At 43.3% G+C, this 20,910-nt stretch overlaps 2 pseudogenes; both read right to left on the reverse strand.

The window, feature by feature from the left end:
* Positions 1–11,072, reverse strand: part of LOC105614851 (antigen WC1.1-like) — a 58,967-nt pseudogene extending 47,895 nt beyond the window's left edge.
* Positions 11,073–20,570: 9,498 nt separating this feature from the next.
* Positions 20,571–20,910, reverse strand: part of LOC105601851 (antigen WC1.1-like) — a 41,560-nt pseudogene continuing 41,220 nt past the window's right edge.

Raw genomic sequence — 20,910 nt, forward strand, 5'->3', positions numbered from 1 at the left:
CATCTGCAGTAATTTTGGAGTCAAAAAAAGAAAAAAAGTCTGTCACTATTTCCACTGTTTCCCCATCTATTTGCCAGGAAGTGATGGGACCAGATGCTATGATCTTAGTTTCTGAATGTAGAGTTTTAAGCCAACTTTTCACTCTCTTCTTTCACTATCATCAAGAGGCTATTTAGTTCTTTGCTTTTGGCCATAAGTGTGATGTAATCTGCATCTAAGGTTATTGACATTTCTCCTGACAATCTTGATTCCAACTTGTGCTTCATTCAGTCTAACATTTCTCATGATGTACTCTGCATAGAATTTAAATAAGCAGGGTGATAATATACAGCCTTGACCATATTCCTTCCCGATTTGGAACAAGTCTTTTGTTCCATGTTCAGTTCTAACTGTTGCTTCTTGACCTACATACAGATTACTCAGAATGCAGGCCAGATGGTCTGGTACTCCCATCTCTTGAAGAATTTTCCAGTTTGTTGTGATCCACACAGTTAAAGGCTTTGGCATAGTCAATAAAGAAGAAGTAGATGTTTTTCTGGAACTCTCTTGCATTTTCAGTGATCGAACGGATGTTGGCAATTTGACCTTTGGTTCCTCTGTCTTTTCTAAATCCAGCTTGAACATCTGGAAGTTCACAGTTCATGGAACACAGCCTTGTCTAACTCAACGAAACTATGAGCCATGCCATGTAGGGCCACCCAAGACAGACGGGTCTTAGTGGAGAGTTCTGACAAGACATGGTCCATGGAGAAGGAAAGGCAAACCACTTTGGTCCTCTTGCCTTGAGAACCCCAGGAGCTCCTAGCTTCACTGCCTCTTATCCGTGATGCACTTCAGCTGCTGTGTTGTAAACTTCAAGACTGCATTTTCCTGCTCCCTCAACATCCCTGCAAATGTGGTGTGAGCTCCCATTGGATTCATCAGGTACACCAGTGTGATGAGATTTTCCCTGCCACGAGTCCCGCTTCTGGCCTCTTCTGACTGTGACCTGGTGACCTATGGTCATTTAAATGCACCTGAATTTCTCTCACATTTTCCTGTGTAACTGCACCATGACTTTGGGTATTATCACTTTTTGTGGGTCTTCACATACCCTTTGGGGTCGCCATTGCTTGGCTGAGCCTGTTCTATTGGCACATCCTCCACATACCCACCTGATGGAGTGTGGTGACTCTGACTTTTAGGACCAATGAGGATAATAAACCTTGTTGCCTACAACTCTCCTATGACACCTCCTCATCAATGTAGCCACACCCTACAGACCATTATGTCAAAGAATACAGAACAATTACCATGCTGAGACTGTGTCACAGAGGTCGAAACCAGAAGCTGAATTTGTAAAACTTTTGACCTCACCTCTGCCTCCTATGACACATCACAAAGACCCATCACCCAAGCATGTTCTAAAGGCTGTATCCATAATCTGGAGTCATTCTGGTGATGAGACAGAGGCTTTCCTGCTAGAGATTCCCACACAGACCAGATAGGACTTACCTGAGCAGACTACTCCAGCATCCCGGTCATAGGTATAGCTATCATTACGATAGTCTTTAATATTAGAATGCCTACAGTCACTGACAGTTGACTCTGTCCCTTCACACAAAGTATACAAAAGCCAAATGGGGCCAAGTCCTGGCCCAAAATAAACCTCTTGAGGAATACCAACGGCAACTCCACACTCCAGCTGTCTGCACACTACAGATGCATCTTTCAAGCTCCAGTTCCGATCATCCACTGTGCCCCATTCTCCCTGGTGTTTCACTTCCACTCTCCCCTCACAGCGGTGGGCTCCATCCTTCAGCCTCAGCTCCAGAGCTGCAAGAGAGACACAGATACAGGACAGAGGAGAGATTTTAAAAGAGAGTGCAGTGGTGTGCTGGTAAATATAAAAAAAAAAACTTCTCTCTGAGGGGAAAAATATCCCTGCATTTGTTGACTTTTATGGTATAAATATTCCTGCATGGCTAACTCGAAGTTCCCAATGTGCCATCACTGAACCTGGAGCAGGAAGAGAGACACCAGGTATTTCTCAGGAGCCTGTAGAATGAGCTCCAGGAACACCACTGAGGACAAGCCTTCAGAGACTCTGGATGCTGCTCTCCCTGCTCAAGGCTACTAGGGCCCAGCTTCCCCATCTCAGTTACAGCTCATGGCCCGGGATCCAGGAAGGAATCCTCCCTCTCCTTCCCTGTCCATAGGGAGCATCTCATCCAGCTCAGGAACAGAGGGCTCAGGCAACAGGCTCTACAGTGTCCTGATAGTTCCTGTCACCTGGTGTTCACATCCTTGTATAATCCCCACACTCGAATGTATCTAGTAACATGCATGTAACAAACGGAATTTGGCAAAAGTGATGAGATGTCACTTAAGAGATTAGATTTCAAGATGACTCTGGTTTCCCTTTGAAGACCTATCTTACTCTCTGTTTTATTTCTGCCTTATTGACTATGCCAAAGCCTTTCACTGTGTGGATCACAATAAACTGTGGAAAATTCTGAAAGAGATGGGAATACCAGACCGTCTGACCTGTCTCTTGAGAAACCTGTATGCAGGCCAGGAAGCAACAGTTAGAACTGGACATGGAACAACAGACTGTTTCCAAATAGGAAAAAGAGTAGGTCAAGGCTGTATATTGTCACCTGCTTATTTAACTTATATGCAGAGTACATCATGAGAAATGCTGGGCTGGAAGAAGCATAAGCTGGAATCAAGATTGCTGGGAGAAATATCAATAACCTCAGGTATGCAGACGACACCACCCTTATGGCAGAAAGTGAAGAGGAACTAAAAAGCCTCTTGATGAAAGTGAAGGAGGAGAGTGAAAAAGTTGGCTTAAAGCTCAACATTCAGAAAATGAAGATCATGGCATCTGGTCCCATCACTTCATGGCATATAGATGGGGAAACAGTGGAAACAGTGTCCGACTTTATTGGGGGGGGGGGCTCTAAAATCACTGCAGATAGTGATTGCAGCCATGGAATTAAAAGACGCCTACTCCTTGGAAGGAAAGTTATGACCAACCTAGATAGCATATTGAAAAGCAGAGACATTACTTTGCCAACAAAGGTCCTCTAGTCAAGGCTATGGTTTTTTCAGTGGTCATGTATGGATGTGAGAGTTGGGCAATGAAGAAAGCTGAGTGCTGAAGAATTGATGTTTTTGAATTGTGGTGTTGGAGAAGACTCTTGAGAGTCCTTTGGACTACAAGAAGATCTTCAAACTATAGCATGACTATTTTAAGACATTAAGAATTTATGCAATGATTTCTTACTTTGCTGAACATGAAAGTGACAGAAATCTGTATTATTTTGCTAATATAGTCTCAGAGTCATTCTTCTAATTCCATTTCATAGGTCTATAAAGTGCTTATTGAAAATCAAAGGTATGTGTAAACATTAGCAAAATCTCAATATGATTATTTCATTAAATATTATAATTGTATTTTAAAAATAATGCTATAGTTTAATTTCACTTTATTCTTTAAAAATCTAAGTATATAAAAAAAGAAGATCCAACCAGTCCATCCTAAAAGAGATCAATCCTGGGTGCTCATTGGAAGGACTGATGTTGAAGCTGAAACTCTAATACTTTGACCACCTCATGCGAAGAGTTGACTCATTGGAAAGAGCCTAACACTGGGAGGGATTGGGTACAGGAGGAGAAGGGGACAACAGTACGAGATGCCTGGATGGCATCACTGACTCGATGGACATGGGTCTGGGTAGACTCCAGGAGTTGTGAAGGACAGGGAGGACTGGCGTGCTGCAATTCATGCGGTCGCAAAGAGTCGGACACGACTGAGTAACTGAACTGAACTGAACTGAACCGAACTTCATCTCTCTCTTGCTGACAAGGAACCAAGGGAGGCCTCTTGGCAACAGCCAGCAAGAGACTGAGGCTCTCAGTTAAACAGTCTCCTAAAGTCTGAATGCTGCCAATAACCAGGTGGGTGTGAGTGGTACCCACCCCTCGTTGAAACTTCAGATGATTGAACCACTGAGACAACACGAGTCAGAGGACCCTGGTAATCCTTGCTGATTCCTAGCCCATGGAAATTATGAGGCGCTAGATGTTTGCTGCTTTAAGCTGTTGTTTTGTTTTGTTTATTTATTTTTGGCTGTGCTGGGTTTTTGTTGCCACTCACAGACTTCCTCTAGTTACAGAGAGTGGAGGCTACTCTTCATTGTGGTGCATGAGCCTCTCATGCCGGTGGCTTCTCTTGTTGCTGAGCACGGGCTCTAATCACGAGGGCTAAGATGCCAAGATTTCAGTAATTTGTAGCACAGCAACACATAACTAATGTAGGAAGGCATTATGCTAAGTGAAAGAAGTAAAACAGAGAAAAGCAAATACTGTTTGATCTCATTTATAAGTGAAATCAAAAAAAAAATTTGTAGATAAGGAGAGTAAATTGGTGGTTGTCTGGGTAGAGGTGGGAGTGGGAGGAAAGGATGATGGTGGTACAAACGTCTACTTAAAACATAGAGAAGCCCTGGGGATGGAACGTACATGTGACTGTAGTTGACAATCGTTGTTGTTTAGTCACCAAGCCATGTCCGACTCTCTGCAACCCCATGAACTTCAGCACACCAGGCTTCCCTGTCCTTCACTATTTTCTGGAGTTTGCTCAAACTCATGTCCATTGAGTTGGTGATGCCATCCAACTCTCTCATCCTCTGTCACTCCTTTCTTCTCCTGCCCTCAGTCTTTCCCAACATCAGGGTCTTTTCCAGTGAACTGGCTCTTCATATCAGGTGGCCAAAGTATTGGAGCTTCAGCATCAGTCTTCCAATGAATATTCAGGGTTGATATCCTTTAGGATTGACAGATTTGATCTCCTCGCTGTCCAAGGAACTCTCAAGAGTATTCTCCAGCACCACAGTTTGAAAGCACCATTTCTTCAGCACTCAACCTTCTTTATGGTCCAGCTCTCACAACCATACATGACTACTGGAAAAGCCATAGATTTGATTATAGGGAGCTGTGTTGGTAAAGTGATCTCTCTGTTTTTTAATATGCTGTCTAGATTTGCCATAGCTTTTCCTCCAAGGAGAAAATATCTTTTGATTTCATAGCTTCAGTCACCATCTATGGTGATTTTGAAGCCCAAGAAAATAAAATCTGTCACTGTTTCCACTTTTTCCCCATCTTTTTGCCAAGAAATGATGGAATCAGTTGTCATGATCTTAGTTGACAATACTGATTGTGTATTTGATCATAACTAATAAAGTCAATCTTAAAAGTTCTCATAACATACACACAGTAACTATGTGACGTGATGTGATCAATGTGTTAACTAACTTAATTATGTTAATAGTTTCAAAATACATATGTATTTCTTTTTAATACCTTAATCTTTGGAGCATAGCTGATTTACAATGTTGTGTTAGTTTCAGGTGTACAGTAAAGTGACTCAGTTATACTTTTTAATACATATACTCATTCTTTTTTTTTAATAAACTCATTCTTTTTTAGATTCTTTTCTCTTCTAGCTTATCACAGAATACTGATTAGACTTCCCTGTGCTGTACAGTAGGTCCATGTTGATTATCTATCATATACATAGTAAGGTGCATGTGTGTTAATTTCAAATTCCTGATTTCTCCCTCTCCCTAACTCCCGACATTTCCCCTTGTGTAACCATAAGTTGTTTTGGATATCTGTAAGTCTGCTTCTGTTTTGTAAATAAGTTCATTTGTATCCTTTTAAAATTAATTTTTATTGGAGTATAGTTGCTTTACAATGTTGTATTTCCTCTGTACAACAAAGTGAATCAGTTATTTGTTGTTGTTCAGTTGGTAAGTCATCTCTAACTCTTTGTGAATTCATGGACTGACACACTCTAGGCTCACCTGTCCTCCACTATCTCCTGAAGCTTGCTCAAATTCATGATGATTTCTAATTATCATGCTATCTAACCAACTCCTCCTCTGCTGCACCCTTCTCCTCTTGCCTTCAATGTTCCCCAGATAATTTCCAATGAGTTTGCTCTTGGTTGAGTCCCTTTCTCCACACCATCCCCAGCATTTATCATTTATAGAATTTTTGATGGCCAGTTCTGACTGGTGTGAGATAATGCCTCATTGTACTTTTGATTTGCATTTCTCTGATAATTAATGGTGCTCAGCATCTTTTCATGTGTTTTTGGACACCTGTATGTCTTCACTGGAGAATATATACATATGTATTTCATGTCATCATACTGTATACCTTTCACTTATATCTTATTATATGGTGATTACCTTCCAATAAAGCTGGAAACAATAGATAGAAAAAAATAGAGAGAGAGACAAAAACTTTTGCAAATTCAAGGGAAAAATGACAGGAATAATAGTAATGGGAGCTGGAAATATATTTCTCAGCTTTTAATACTTGAAATGGTCATCTGAACTAAATTCAATGGGGAAACAGTGGACGTAGTGACAGATTTTATTTTCTTGGGCTCCAAAATCCCTGTGGACAATGACTGCAACCATGAAATTAAAAGACACTTGCTCCTTGGAAGAAAAGCCATTACAAACCTAGTCAGTGTATTAAAAAGCAGAGACATCACGTTGGCAACAAAAGTCTGTATAGTCAAAGCCATGTTTTGACTGTAGTCATGTATGGATGTGAGTGTTGACCATAAAGAAATCTGCGTGCATGCGTGCTAAGTCGTTTCAGTAGTGTCCAACTCTTTGTGACCCTATGGACCACAGCCTGCCGGGTTTCTCTATGCATGGGATTCCCCAGGCAAGAATACTGGAGTGGATTGTCATTTCCTTCTCCAGGGGATGTTCCCAACACAGGGATGGAAACTGCATCTCTTATGTCTCCTGCATTGGCAGGCGGGTCCTTTACCACTAGCACCATCCGGGAAGCAGCACCAAAGAACTGATGCTTTTGAAATGTGGTGTTGGAGAAGATTCTTGAGAGTGCCTTGGACTGTCAGGAAACTGAAACAGTCAATCCTAAAGGAAATCAACCCTGAATATTCATTGGAAGGACTGATACTGAAGTTGAAGCTCCAATACTTTGGCCACTTGATACAAAGAGCTAACTCATTGGGAAAAAAACAAAAACAAACAAACAAAAATCCTGCTGGTGTCCCCACTGATGGCACTTATCAGAGTTTATTATAATTTCTAGTTTTATCGTCCAGCTTCACTAGACTATCAGTTAATACGGGCCAGGGACCTTTATTCACCATCATCAGGGCCTCAGCATCTGGTGAATTGCACAGGGTATGGGTTGAATGCCCCACAAACCCATCTTTAAGTTAATAAACATTTGTGGAATGAAAGTCTAAATAAATTCTGAAAAGAAAGTATGGAAATGATATAATTTAGCACATTTATGGCCTTCAAATCAGTAAGAAAAGAAAAAGAAATAATTCAAGAATGACGTTGGAAAAAATAAAATAAAATCAGGTAGAATGTCATATCATATACAAAATAACTGACACAATTATTTAGCATTTACACATGTGAATAAATTCATAAAATTATTACAGATAAAAATAATTTATTTAAATCTGAAGTGGGGAAGAACATGCTTGACAAGGCTCTGAAAGTGGAAACAAAAACAGGAAATTTTAACAGGCAATTAATATTATTAGAAACTTCCATGAGGGACTTCCCTGGTCGTCCAACAATTAGGACGCTGCACTTCCAATGAAGGTAACCCAGGCTTGATTCCTGGTCTGGTTTGGTACAGTCAAAAAAATCAAACAATAAACTGAAGGAAGCATATTCAGTCTATAAATAATGTAATTCAATAGGATGGGGACTTGCACCCAAACTGCTTGGTTTCAAGTCTTACCTCTATTTCTTACAACTGACTCATCTTGGGCAAGTGACTTTGCTTTGCCTCAGTGATCTGTTTGGTGGATAAAATATATATTCTGCCTTGTTGGACTGTTGTGTGCTCAAATGAGTTCATATAAGTAAATGCACTGTAGGTTGTTGCAGTAGATGATAGTAGTAGTATAAAGAGCTTGAATACAAATCATGACAAAAATGATAGCCGTCACAAGGTAAAAAGGACAAATGTAATGAGCAAAGTAATTCACAAATGAAGGATTAAATTAGCTAATATATGCGAGTATTTGCCTACCAAACTGGCTAAGATTTTAGAACATCATAAGAAGACAAAGTTGGTGAAGCTATGTGGAAACTAACATTCTCATTCACCATTTGTAGAACTAAAGTTCAGTGCAGCTATTTCTGGCCAGCATTAATCTCTATGTACCAAAAACTTTAAAGGTATAGGTACAAAGCCTTTAAGCCTTAGAGGTACTCAGCCTATAAAGCAGCAACTCCATTTTTTTCCAACATTTAAATATTTGTTTATTTGTCTGTTTATTTGACTGCCCAGGTCTTAGTTGCCATATGCAGGATCTTTAGCTGCAGGATGCAAACTCTCAGTTGCCACATGTGGAATCTAGTTCCCTGACCAGGGATTGAATCTGGGATCCTGCACTGGCAGCATGGAGTCTTAGTTACTGGACCACCAGGGAATTCCCGGAAACCTCACCTTTAGAATAGGATTAAGAGAAGCAATCAGGGATGGTCCTACATTTAAACACAGGGAAGTTCAGAGTAACATTTTTCATAATAGCAAAAAATTGTTGAAAACAACTAAAAGCTCAATACAGACGGTCAGGTGAGCATATTGCACTTCTGCATATAGTGAAATAACTGGAGGCAGTTAAAAAATTCAGTTCTATCCCTGTGATAGCCTGTATTTTTAAATTCTACAATAGAATGCTTTAGTGTGTAAAATAATAGTTAATGATATAGAAAAATGTCCAAAATATATTCTGGATTGTAAAAACGGGATAAAAAACAACATATGCCAAATTATCTAATCCTGAGGATCTACATTTTTGTCTAATGGTATCAACTGCATTTGAGAGATAGTTTTATGCCAATGCCCATCATGAATTTCAAGGTGGAGATTCCTGTAACGTGTGAAAAATCATCAGGTGCTCAGAAAAGCCAAGACCCTTATTTTACAAGGAGCAAGTCTACTGCAGCCTGAAGTAGAAGAATAAGATGTTATAGGATAACTCTGAATGGTGTCGTTTCAAAGAAAATGAAAATAGTGCTTGCTTTGGTGAAATATTCTTGCTTCTTAAAAACAGCTGATGCTATTTCCTACAATTTTCCTTGTAACAGAAAGGGGCCATGCATCAAAACATCCGTCATCTCCCCCTTGTGAGACCAAAACCCACCTCTGACCGCCAGAGCCCTCAGGAGGAGACGCTTCACCAGCATCTGCTCAGCACTCAAGGAGCAGCGACGAGGAGGGAAGGGCTTCCCAAGGAGAGCTGTGGACTGGAGGCTGAGGTCTAGGGGATGGCAGGGAGCTCTGAGATGAGATGGGGCTGCAGTGAGTCTCAGCCAGACCAGTACCCACATCTGAGAGGGCCGCCTCCACCAGACTGGAGACCAGATTCTCCACAGCCGCAGCCCTGATGCCTGCCGTCCTCTCACTCAGGGGAAACCAGCTGCAGGGAGGGACAGGAGAGGGCACGAGCAGAAAGTGCTCCCTACAGAGTCACAGCAGATCCTGGGAGGGGAAAGGACCATCCCAGGTCCCCAGCACATCAGGAAATGTCACAGGGACCGGGGCAGAGATTAGGGAACTTAGACACCTGGGGCTGCACAACTGATCTCTACAGACAAGAGGTCCCCGCTCCTGGCTGTGGGCTTCTGCTCCGTAATGGGGACAAGTGAGATAAGCAGGCAGAGCCTCTCACAGAGCCCAGTGCTGGGCAGACGCAGCAACATGCAGAGGGGAGCCTGAGGGATGGGGGAGAGGAGCCAGAGAGAGGCAGGCAGGTGCGCCATCATCTCTGATCTGGTCACATGCAGCGGCCGTGACACCCCCAGCCCTATGGGGGACCTGTGCGCCTTCACAGACCACGCGGACTCAGTCCCTGCTCAGCAGCCCCGTTCCTCTCACACAGACAGGATCCACACACACTCACACGCACTCACACACATACACACAAACTCCTCATACACTCCTCACACACACACACACTCCTCACTCACTCCTCACACACACACTCCACACACACACACACCCTCACACACTCCCCACACCTCAAACACACACACACTCCTCACACATGCCTCACAATCACACACGCACACTCCACACAACCTCACACACTCCTCACACCCAAACACACTCCTCACTCACCCGCTCACACACACACACACACACACACACTCCTCACCCCTCACACACTCTCACACACTAACTCCTCACATCCTCACACCACACAGACACACACAAGGTCCTCACACACTCCATACACACATACCCCCTCACACTCCTCACACACCCTTGCAAACACACATACCCTTGCACACAAACACAAACTCCTCACACACTCCACACACACACCTCACACACACACACACCCTCTCTCTCACACACACACACACTCACACACTCATCACAAACCCCTGCAAACACACATATCCTTGCACACAAACACAAACTCCTCACACACAGACACAGACACAGACACACACACACACAAGAACAGAGCCTACAGGAGCACAGACACAGGAAACACGGGGACCCAGGGGCAGTGCTCACACACCAGGCGCATGGAGTGTGTGGGAACAGCCGAGAGTCCCCGCTGGGGTCAGTCGCTGGACCTTCCACACACTGGGAGCCACTGGGACTCCTAGAAGCTCCCTGAGAACAAGGGAGACAGAGGAGGGGACTCAGGCTGACCCAGCTCAGTCCAGACCAAACCTCACTGCTCTGTAAAATCTGCCACTACAACCAGTATAGCCCGCAGAGGAGACGGACCAGCATTCACAGTCAGTGTGACTCTTTTGGTCAAAGATACTGAGGCTCAGCTCCAGAACTCCAGACACCTTTCCTTTCACCAAGCGGTCCACTCCCCTGCCATGGACCCAGGACAGAGGGCCAGCTCTTACCTTGACCACCCACCATGGTGCTGAGGAGGAGGACACAGAGTCCCCGCAGGAAGAGATGTCTGCCCAGAGCCATCCTGACCCCACGTCCTCAAGGTCACAGTCCCAGCTGCAGGATCAGCCTGTGAGGAGGCGTCAGGGTGCCAACCAGGATCTATATAGACCACCCCTTACACCCTCCCTCCTGCGAGCCAATAGCGACACCTCTCACCATTTCAGGCGCTATCGGAGGCTGCATCTGCCCCTTTCTGAAGCTCAAACACCAATGAGCTTCTGAATCTTCAACATCTCCTTATATGAGCAACACGGTCCTTTGACCTCCTGCTTCCGTGGTCCTGAGAGCCGGGCCCCCTGACCAGGGCTGGAGTAGAAAAGTCTCATCAAAAACTATGAGTACCATTCCTTCCTCTGATTACCTTGGCCAGTCCCCAAGGACTGTAAGATCTGGCAGGGTCAGGTTGTGGAATTCACTGGACCACGGAGAATAACTTCAGTGATATCCAGCATTGATCTTCCCCAGCACTGAGCTCAGGGTCAAGAAGAGTACTACAGGAAGGCTTCAAATACGAGAACATTTCTTGGGCCAGCAGAAAATGAGGACAAGGATTTCAGGAATTCACAGGTGACCATGGAGAGGGTGGGGAGGGAACCGTTAAGCTGAGTGGATGAGATTGCAGGTCTCCTCTCAGAATGACCTGGAGACTGGGTCCCGGAGAAGGTGCCTCTGAGCTCAGTTGTGTCCTACTTTTTGCAACCCCTGGACTGTAACCCGCCAGGCTCCTCTGACCACAGGATTTCCTAGGCAAGAGTACTGGAGTGGGTTGCCATTTCCTTCCTGAGGGAATCTTCTCGACCCAGGCATCGAACCCACGTCTCCTGCATCCCCTGCATTGGCAGGCAGGTTCTTTATTGCTGAGCCACCTGGGAAGCCCTATAAGGGATTTGCAGACATGCTAAGTCCCTTTCCCTTTATTGCATTAATTTTATGTGAAATATCTCTCTCAGCTAGTCAACAAATGATGCTTCAAGAAAGAGATTGCTGTTACAGGAGACAAAGAGAAAGTAGGAGTTATCATTCAACTCTAGTCTGCCAAAATAGGATTTGGGGATCTAAGAGAAGAAAACATATAACTTAGAAAGATTTGGATTTTCTAAACTTCACATTGTCCCTCTTTGCATATTGAGAGTCTGGTTTCATAGGATTCAGAACACCCTTGTATTATAAGCCATAACTAAAGAAGATGTAAAATATAATTTAAAGCAACTGCCCCCAGACAGAAGGATAAATAGAAAGTATTCTGCTGCACAGTGGCTGCAGGCAAGGGGCAAAGAAGAGGTGAGTAAAGCAGAAAACAGAAGAGGGTTCATTCATTCTAGTCTAAGAGGAAAGGTGGCAGCAAGAATGGAAGCCCAGGTGGGTTGGGGGCACAGAGCCAAGCAGAAGGGGCTGACGTCCAGTGCGGCCACTGCTGCCTTGTTCTGTTTCCGCTGATCAGAGAAGCTCCCAGATGCTCTCCAGATAGTAGCCCAGGGATGAGTATAGAGACTGAGTAGGGCCATAAGTGATGCAAGACAGAGCTCCCCCATCGAAATTCAAGGTCACTAACATACTGCCCTCATTCCTCATAATCCCTCAGGCTCAAGATGCCCCTCTGTGGTCCACACAAACCCACCCTGAGGCCCCTTCACCCTGACTCTCATCATTTCAGCACAAATGTGGGAGAGACCCACCTATGACACACCGCCCCAGAGTCCATACCAGAATGGCCATCTCAGAGATGGCTTCAGATCCTTCCCCGCCCACAGCTGAAGGTCCCAGTGAGGCCAACACTGAGGGCAGCTGCAGACCAGTCCACAGCCCTGTCACATCCCCACAGGAGAAACACCTCATCCTGGTCAGCAGACATAGCTTCTCTGTCCTTGAGACTCAGGTAAATAAAAAGGGAGAAAAGTCAACTGAATATATGCTTTTCTCCCTCTAAATATGCTAATATTGACCCATTAGTTTGCAACTGTCACTTATTTGCCCTGTGTTCCTCTGACTTCCAAGCCTCCATCTGTACATGAACCCCATCTCCTCTGGATGCTTAAAACAGTAGTGATGATAACTGATTATAATACTCAAAAACCCAGAATATAAACTCAGGGACTGGAGTAGGAACAGGACCTGCTCAGTCACTAGAGTCGATGCTGTACTCCCCCTGGGTCCCAGAGTCATCACTCCTTACCCAGTTACGGACTCTGCAGCATCACCAGAAACCACCAGACAAACACCTAGAACATGGGACGTGCTTCCTGGAGTCCAGGCATTCCTCCCACAGGATGACACAGGGATGTGTTTAGTGAACCAGGTACACATGGTCTCACCTCGGGATTGAGATCTCACAAGTGAAATACTGTTCTGGACTTCATACCCTGTTATAAAGATGGAGTGGGCTGGAAGGAGGGGTTCACCCAGGGCTGGCAGGCTGTGCCCAGGCAGCACCCTCTACCCCAGAGCTGCGGATGCAGGGTCAGCATGGACCAACTTGCCCTCTGATGAGGTTCGTCTTCTCTGACACATAAGAAAATCTCAGTGTCTAACCTCATCCAAGATTTGAAGGAGGAAAGCTTTAGGGAGGACACTAACCCAGCTGCGTCTATGTGAACTTCAGGGGTCAGGAGAACAGGCTCAGGAACCAGTCTGCCCCGGCCTGACTCAGAGCTCAGCCACATACCCTGTGTGTGACCTTGAACAGGGTCCTTACACTCTCTGTATAGTGGCTTTGTCTGTAAAAGAAGAGTTATACTTGTGTATAGATGACAGAGTTTTGGTTAGAATTAAATAAGTTGCATTAGTAAGAGATATAACCACCAGTCAACAGTAGTACATCATCTTGGCAGAGAAGCAATATTAGGGCCCCTCTCTCCATCCCATCCCAGGAATCCCAGAACTCTAGAACAGGAATTCAATTCTGTTACCTGGAGCCTTGACTGGAGCTGTCAGAACTCTCCCAGGAACCACACGCTGTGACGGTGACTGGGGCCAGAGTTGTGAGTCTTCCACACATCTCCCCTTTTCTCTGTGCCCCAGAGAGAGGTTCTACTGCTCATGAACCTTGACCTTACCAAATGTGAGCCTCATGAATTAAGTTGTTTACTTGCTAAGTTTACTTTATAAATGGACTTGGTAAAGGTTCTGTGTCTAATTCACCTCCTTATCTCCAATGCCTGCTAATTAAAAATCCTAAATGATGTCTATTGTATACCTGAATGAATGAATGTCAGCCAGGTATTTTACACAGATCATTTCAAATAAAAGAAATCTTTTGAGATATAATCTAACTTGGTGTGAGGACTTAACAGCACAATGCAAGTTGTGTCACTTGTTGTAATGCTATTTCAATATGACTAAATGGCATAAGCTGGGTATGGTTCACTTCTACACTTTTCTGCAATGAATGCAGTCAGTTGCAATACCAGAAACAAGGCTAGCCCCATTCCAAGAGCAGTGCTGAGAGAGCCAGTTTTAAATACGTATAAACACTGCATCTTTGAATATCTGAAGATAAAGAAGACAAACCTCAGCACACTGACAGGTGAACACCATGAAGCCTCCTGTTCTGGTCTTAATCAGATAGGGCCATGTGGTCTGGATGTTTATATATGTATCATTTGGCATATTTTCAGTTCAAACCACACATAACTGTAACAGGAAGAAATTTTGTTATAAAAAATTTTAGTGTAACAAGTTCTGTATTGAATTAGAAGTGCAGAAGTAAAAAGCAGGAAGAATCCTGTTCTTTAACTTAGACTAACTGTTTATTCAGTCTTATGGATTGTAAAGCAATACAATATGTAGCATTATTATTCCCAAATCACCATGAAAATATGGAGATTTCAGAGGTTCAGTAATCTCTTTGCTAGGAAAGTTAATAATTAAATATCCTTGGTAGAGGGACATTTTCAGGACCAATCAGAGTGACTAATATACAAAATATTTTTGAATTAAAAAAGAACTATATGACTTCAAAAGGAAACAATTAATTGAGTTGTTACACCAAAGTACTGGAGACCCACCTCACCATCTGTGTTCCTTGCATGGCTGGGACCAAGATTTGTAAAGGCTTCTTTACTAAAGACCACTTCATCACAAGTTCATGGAATGAGCTTGGTCATGAGCCGGTCATGAGTTGACTGAGGTCCAACCCATCATCTCTCTTCAACCCTTTACAGTATATTACTGGCAACATCAAACAAAGAGTGTGGCACTGAATTGGCCTCCTTCACTCTTCCATAGTGCAACATCAGATACCCAGAGACCAGAGCAGATCAATGCTACTAAATCAAAGACAAGCAGATTCTAAGTGGAGAGCTCGCAGACAAAGGGCCTTTCCTTGCTGCTGTTGGAAAGGAAGAAGCCCCCTCATCCCAGACACCATCTGTGGGAGGGGGAGACAAGAAGATGCCTCCTGAAATAGAGGAAAACCAGTCTCAGCAGGGAGCTTGAACTGGAGTTGACAAGCTAATTATTAACATAAATCCGAGCTAACTTGGGGGACAGATTTTAAATGGGAGAGTCTGTGTTAACTTCATGGAAATTTCAGTCCATGTAAACACCCCTTGCTACTGCACAAGATGAAATCAGTTATAAAAATAGCGAATATCACATTTATGTATATTTGAATCTAGAGGACACATTTTCAAGCCCACTACAGAAAGAAAATATGTATAACCTCCTTTGTTTTTAAATGCACAGAGTTGTCATCTCTGTGAACGCTTTCTAATTCTTCCAGTTCAGAATTACTGCTGTGTCTATTTAATCTGTAAAAACTTTCTTTTTGTCTCTAAAGTGGTGTGTGTTTTGAGAGCAAGTGTTATGTCTTGTTCTTCAATGCCTCCATAAGGTCAAGTAAAGACACATAGAAAGAGCTTAACAAACACCAGATAAGCAATGAACGCATGAACAAATGCTGACCCTGGCCCTGCAGTGAGTGACACTGAGTGGGGAAGGGAGGCGGGAGCGGGGGAGACACAAATCTGATTCATCCCACTCGAACAAGCTGAAGTGGAGGAGGGAGTCAGAGACACACCAGACCAAGGAGCCAGATACAGAATGCCTTCAAATCCCACTCCGGAGGGTCAGAGCACGTTCAATCTCTGCACAAAGCGGTACCTAAGAAGCTTCTCCAAGGTGAGAAAAAGCTGACAGCACTGCTCTCAGGAGCTCTACTGAAGGACGTGATAGACAGTGATGCTCGTCAAACAGCTGCATTTCCACCCCCGGTGGCCAGGGAAGCATGGGCGGTGTCGCCTGTGGCACCTCTGAGTGGAGGCCGGAAACGCCCAAGTGTGACTCTCTAGTCTCTCTCTTTCTCCTGCCCCAGAGGCTGCATGTTCCAGATGGTGCATGTGCAAGAGCCTCCCAGACCACAGATGTCCGTAGGTTGTGATGAGTGTGTGTGTATGTGTGTGTCTGTATATGAGTATGTAAGTGCGTGTTCATTTGTGTATGTGTGTGTATATGTATGTGTATGTATGTGTGTGTGTTGCCACTGAGATTTGCAGGTCACTTTTTCCAGCAGCAGAGCAGAGTCTTTTTTGATGGATACAAAGGAGAAAGAAAACTTGAAGACAGAATCTGTCAGGTGAAGCAGGTCCTTTCTGGGATCTCCTCTTCCTTCTGTGTCTTCATCCCAAGCTGCTCCCTCTGATCCCACCTTGCTTCCTCTGTTGGGCTTGGTTGTTTCTCAGTCACCATTTCTGATTGACCAACAACTAGGTCTAAGTCCTGTTTAAGAGCACCCGCCCCTGGTGCATCTCCTGTTCCCTTTACATCACTCTGTGCTGACAGTCAGGCTGTTTCCCAAATTTCTCTCTTAGCATCTTGACCTTCATCCTTAAACAGCTCTTCTTTCCTCTGAGTTAGCCAATCCATCATCTTTGATCCTGTTTTTACCTTCCACCAATCCTGTACAGGCAGCATGTATTTCTAAGCCCCCTAAGTTTTTTCTTGATTTCCTGAACAAATCTGATTCCTGGATTTAGTGCTCCAGGCAGATAATTAACTACTTCACCTTTGGTTAAGAAATAATTTTGCGGAATTTTTTCCCCTCAACTCAAGAAAATGCCACATTCAAACCTATATTCTTATAAGCACAGTCCTAGGGCTCCCCTCCTAGGACTTAGAAGGTGAAGGTGAAGCTTTGCTAGCTTCACGATTAATCCACCTCTGTTCAGAGTTGATGTAATTGCCAACTCCAGAGCTATTGAGTTCTTGTGGGCGGTCATTCTTAAGCCACTTAAACCCAAGATTAGTGCCACTGGAGTGGCACTCAGAGTTCAAAGGCTGAGTGGTTGGTCAGACTTGAACTCTGTGACCTGATGCTCTACTGCACATGGAGCTTTGGTGCAGCTGAGTCCAGTCTGAGGACCAGCGTAGCAACACTGGAAATACAGCAAAATGTGTTCCTCCTTTAACATCTGAAAGTCTGTGAACAGATTCTCTCTTCCTTATCATCGAATCCCTCCCCATCTGGGCATGCTATCCGAGGCTCCTACAGGCTACAGGCATCTGCTGAGGCCCTGCAAGGCGCTACCAGGATTGGAGTGAGGTCTGTACCTGAGTATAAGCTCTGTATTTCTACTCTCTATAAGTTAATAGATGCTCATCTAAGGTGTATTGAATGATTGAATGGCACTATGCTAGATATTCAAGAGAAATTATCTTAACTATGAAGAACTATTTTTGAGGACATCATTTAGCTAATTGACCTTTTTGGTTTAAAGGTAAGTGTTTTCAGCAATTGACAGGCCAAAATTTGATTTTCAAACAGAAGGTGCATATCACCACCAGATACATCACAACAAACACTGCAAATCTCCGTCTCTAAGGATACACAAGACAAACCACAACACACTCACATGTGGCTTCTTATTAAGTCTTAATCAGACCCAACAGAGGAGACAGGGTATTTGGATGGTTTATCACTTGGCAGTTTTTCAATTAAAACCACACAGGAACATCACAAGAAGAAAATTTGCAATTAAAAAAGTACAGCCACACCATCTATATGACATATGGAAGGAGATGAGGTGCAGAAAGAGCTCTTTGGCTTAAAATAACAAACAGACTAGTCTTTCACTTTGTGAAGGGAGGGTCCTCTGGGGCTGATACTGAAGGATGCTGTAGAGACCGGGATAACTCGACTTCCGTACAACAGTTAGAACTGTGAATTGATCGTTGTGGATAATAATGTGCTTTGATTTTTCTCTCTCTACTTTTTGTGAATCTACTGTAGGTTTTTACATTTTTGTTACCATGTGGCTCGCATAAAACATCTTAAAGACACAACAGTCTACATTACACTGATAACAAATTAATTTCAATCACATACAAAAGCTCTACCTTTTGATCCTCTCCTGTACTTCCACCTTTTGATGTCAGAATTTATCTCTCTTTATATTGCAATCACTAACAAAATATTTTTCTCCATGGTGATTTTAATGCTCACCTTAAACTAGAGCTAACTGGTTAGCACACTACCATATTCAGTGCTGGAATATTCGGAATTGCATTACATATTTAAGCTTGCAAGTCTGTTGTACAGTTTCACTTCTTTAATATAATAATTAGTATCCTTCATTTGGGCTTCCCTGGTGGCTCGGAGGTTAAAGCATCTGCCTGCAATGCGAGACCTCAGAACTCCCTCAAGCAATCTTGTAAGACAAAACTCTGTTGGTGAACTCCCTCAACTGTTGTTTTTTGGGGAAAGTTTTTCACTCATCTTCATTTCTGAAAGACAACCATCCTGAGAAAAGTATTCTTGGTTTGCAGGTTTTTTTCTTTCATCAGTTTGAATATATCATCCCTTTCTCTCTTGGCTTGTCAGCTTTCTTGTGAGAAGTCTTCTGATATTCTTAAGGTTCTTCAGAGAATTTCTTTTTTGTGAGCATTTGCTTTTATCTTGATGCTTCTAAAATTTTCTCTTTGTGTTGATTACAAACAATGTGTCTTGGAGACAATCATATTGAATGAACTCTGAGGAGTGACCTATTAGCTACATGAACTTGAATGTCTAAATCTTATCAGATGTGGAACTTATCTGGTATTATTTCTTTAAGTACAATCTCTGTCCCTTTCTCCCTCTCTTTTCCTTCTGGGACACCAATAATGTGCAAGTTGTTACTGTGAATGTTCTCCCATAGTTCACACAGGTTCTTTCACACTTTTTTCATTCTTTTTTCTTCTTTGTGCTCTGGCTGGGTAATTTCAATTATCTTGTCTTCTGCCTCAAAGATTCTTCTGCTATTGCTGATGCTTTCTGTAGCATTTTTCCATTTTGTTGCATTTCATTCATTGTAATCTTAAAATAATTTCTGTTTGATTCCTTCTCTTTTTCTGCCTTATTGCACAGCTTCAGGGATCTCAGTTCTCTGACCAGGATTGAATCCAGGCACAGCAATGAAAGCATCGAATCCTAACCACTAAATCAACAGCAAACTCCCTGTTTGCTTCTTTTTTTTTTAAATGATTTCAGTCTCTTTAAAAAAAAAAAAAAAAAACTGAATTTATTCTGTGGAGTGACTCAGAGCCCGTGCACAACAAATGCTGAGCCTGTGCTCTAGGACCCGCAAGCCACAAATAGGAACCTGCATTCTGCAACTACTGAAGCCTGAGCTCCTAGAGGCTGTGCTCCAAACAAGAGAAGCCCCAGCATAGAGCCTGCTGTCCACAGGAGAAGTAGTGAGAGGGTAACAGGCAGGAAGGCCAGGGTCTCCAAACAGAGGAAATAGCCTGCAAGTGTCAGAGATTTTTATCTCCCTTAAGCAGCAGGAGGAAACAAACTGGAATATTTTTCCTTATCTATACAAATTTAAAAGGAAGTTTCTCTTAAAATTCTGTGTTGCCATAGTGACACCTGGTTTCCTCTGAAGTTAACCAATGCCTTTTCTTATGGAAATGTTTATCTTAAGCTATGCTAATATACTATGCATTTACCCCAAACTCTGTCTTCAAGTCGGTTCCGCCTTTTGGCTCAGGACCTACTTGACAAACTAGTATGTTATACTCAAATATTGTTCCTCTAATCTATGTAATGGAGAAGGCAATGGCACCCCATTCCAGTCCTCTTGCCTGGAAAATCCCATGGACAGGGAAGCCTGGTAGGCTGCAGAACATGGGATTCGCGAACAGTCGGACACGACTCAGCGACTTCACTTTCACTTTTCACTTTCCTGCATTGGAGAAGGAAATGGCAACCCACTCCAGTGTTCTTGCCAGGAGAATCCCCAGGACGGCGGAGCCTGGTGGGCTGCCGTCTATGGGGTCACACAGAGTCGGACACGACTGAAGTGACTTACCAGCAATCTATGTAAATAAAACTATTTGTATGGTGATCTGCCCTTCTTCAAGATTCAAGTTAATCCTTTTATGGCCCAAGATGAACCATTTGGTGCCAAGATTATCCCAAAATACATCTTATGGGTGAGGGGCCTGGTGCCATTCTGAGTTTTGAGACATTCTTTCTTTCATTAAGAGGCTGCTTGTGACTATATAACATCCAGCTGAAGACTAGCAGGAGTACTCTTTCTGTGAAAATGGTGTTTGAGGACCAATCGTTTAAAAGCATTTGACATGGAACTTGGTAATTATTAACAAAGCAAAAGTTACTTTAATCAGAATATTTCATTTTGAGCAATTTCCATATAACACCATCACAGGTCAGCCTCTATTGAAATACAGGCAATTAGAATATATGAAGCATCATCTTGTATTTAATACAACATCACAGGAAAGTCACTGTGGATGTTCCAGGGACACTGAGTTCAACATCATCGTACCCAGGGTCCCCTTTCTCCCCCTGGAGTAGGCAGGGGCTCTCTTCTCCTTCCCCAGGATCAGCTTCCTCTCTAGAGATGTTTAGAGAAGAGCCTGAAAAAGCAAAGAGAAGCATAATTAGAACTGAGACAAAGGAACTGGACAGGG

The sequence above is a fragment of the Ovis aries genome, chromosome 3, assembly GCF_016772045.2.
Source record: "Ovis aries strain OAR_USU_Benz2616 breed Rambouillet chromosome 3, ARS-UI_Ramb_v3.0, whole genome shotgun sequence".
Taxonomy (NCBI): domain Eukaryota; kingdom Metazoa; phylum Chordata; class Mammalia; order Artiodactyla; family Bovidae; genus Ovis; species Ovis aries.